Source organism: Lotus japonicus, chromosome 1, assembly GCF_012489685.1.
Source record: "Lotus japonicus ecotype B-129 chromosome 1, LjGifu_v1.2".
In the NCBI taxonomy this organism is placed as follows: Eukaryota; Viridiplantae; Streptophyta; class Magnoliopsida; order Fabales; family Fabaceae; genus Lotus; species Lotus japonicus.
Window position 1 is genome coordinate 15,312,688 of NC_080041.1, and position 2,294 is coordinate 15,314,981.

At 43.3% G+C, this 2,294-nt stretch overlaps 1 non-coding gene across 1 annotated transcript; it reads left to right on the top strand.

Annotated features, from left to right (window-relative positions):
• Window positions 1–1,252: 1,252 nt before the first annotated feature.
• LOC130734851 (small nucleolar RNA R71) lies at window positions 1,253–1,359 on the top strand. Its single transcript, XR_009018190.1, has one exon. It is a non-coding gene; the product is annotated as a small nucleolar RNA R71 (small nucleolar RNA).
• Window positions 1,360–2,294: the final 935 nt, after the last annotated feature.

Here is a 2,294-nt window from a genome sequence, read left to right on the forward strand (position 1 = left end):
TTCAATGATCCCGTAGGGGGTTTTTAAGGACCTATCCGCCATTTGCAAAGAAATCATAGTTGGGGTAACCTCACCTAAGTTCAACCTTTTAAACATACTAAGCGGCATCAAATTGATACTCGCTCCTAGATCACACAAGGCTTCTACCACAGTTAACCCCTCTATCTCCACCGGAATAGTAAAACTCCCGGGATCTCTCCTCTTTTTAGGCATCTTCCTTTGCAAAATGGCACTACACTCTTCGGTCATCAAGATAGTTTCATCGACCTCACTCAACTTCCTTCTCTTACTGAGGATATCTTTCATGAACTTAGCATAGATTGGCATTTGCTCCAAGGCTTCGGAGAAAGGAATATTAATGTGAAGCTTCTTAAAAACCTCTAAGAACTTAGAAAATTGTTTATCCAAATTTTTCTTCACCAAAGCCTTGGGAAATGGAATCTTGCGGAGTTCAGGAGTATGGGTGTTAACAACTCTAGTCCTAGTAGGCTCTCTAACTCTTTCCTCCACAACACCCTCATCTCTTTCTACCTCAGCTTCCTCACTTTTCTCTCCCTCAACTTTCTCCTCTGGCCCATGTAACACTCTTCCACTCCTAGTAGAAACCACAGCAGCATTTTCTTGCTCAGTCAAAGTTAAAGTTTCGGAAGAAAACTTACCTTGGTGATTCTCGGACATTTGCTTTGCTAGCTGTCCCAATTGACTCTCCAAGCTCTTGATAGCCATATCATGGCTCTTGTAATTACTCGATGTATGATCCATGAATCTCTCAATCAGCTCCTCAAGACTCCTCTTGCCAACCGTCTTTACAACAATTTGCGGCTGGACAAGAAGCCCTTGTTCTGAGGTTGGAGCTTTTCCTCCTTGAGTCAAAGTTCTGACCTTGCCACCATCATCATTGACAGTACACTGGTCACTATCATGAGATTCACCACAAAATTTGCACTCCAAACTAGTTACTCTCGCTCCAATGGACTTAGCATCTTGAATATGTTTCCGCATTTCCGCAACTTCCTCGGAGAGTTGCTTGTTGGAGGCTATGAGCTTGTCATAAGTTTCTGCTTCAAAAGAACTTCTTCGGATTTGGCGTTCATTCTCGGAGTTCATGGCTCTCATCGCCATTTTTTCTATCAAATCATACCCCGCTTGTGGGGGAAGAGCATCGAACTCCCCACTTGAAGCCGCGTCCAAGCCAAACCGTGATGAATATAGTAACCCATCATAGAACTTCGCCACACATTCAGCTTGGGTGAGATTGTGTTGAGGACATTTCCTCAAAAGCTTCTTGAAATGCTCCCAAGCCTCATAAAGATTTTCATCTGAGGATTGTGTGAACGTCATGATGTCATTTTTCAATTTCCTCAAGAGGGACCTTGGGAAGAACCTCGTTGTGAATTTTTCTGCAAGGTCTTCCCAAGTAGTGAGACTCCCTTGGGGTTGTGAGTTCAGCCAATCCTCTGCTGCGTCCTTCAAAGAGAAGGGGAAAAGGCTCAACCGGATTGCCTCTGAAGAAACATTCACCACCCGATAAGTGTTGCAATTCCGGATGAACTTCTCCATATGAGCATGAGGATCTTCCGAGGAACCTCCACCATATTGGTTTTGGCTCACCATGTTGATGAATGCTGGTCTTAATTCAAAGTTCCCCACTCCTTCGGGAATGACAATACTTCCGGGGTAGTCAAAGCTCATGGACCCCGAAGTTAGTTCCCGAAGAGTTCGGTTGGCATTCTCAACTTCTTGTTCACGTAAGTGGAGGGTGATACCCTCTTGGATCCTTGCCTCAATGTGGGCTTGCATCTCCTCCTCTGTCATGCGGCCACCCATGGTGGCGCCTCTCTTGAAAGCAACCTGCGTATGACACTCACAGAGAAAGATTAGTAGCACCAATTCTAGACAAGTTAAAACTTAAAATAAAACCACAAACTAAAAACTTAAACCAAAAACCACAAACAATTCCCCGGCAACGGCGCCAAAAACTTGTTGGTTAATCCGCAAGTGTACAGAATTCACCCGGTTTTAAATTATCGAACCACGAGGAATTGGTGTGGCAATTCAGTTTAAGATTCGAGTTCACGGTTGGAAAGCAAATAAAATTCAGTTTTAAGGGTTGATTGTTCAAGTGATTGAGTGACAAACTTAAGAAATGTAAGTGTGTGATAACAATGGTGATCTTGCCTTGGGTTCTTGCTTAACTAAATCAGTTTTAAATTAACCTATTCTCCCCACAAAAATTCCGAGTCTCTCCTTGATGTTATAGCCTATGTAATCATCTATCAATGCCTTGTATAGAC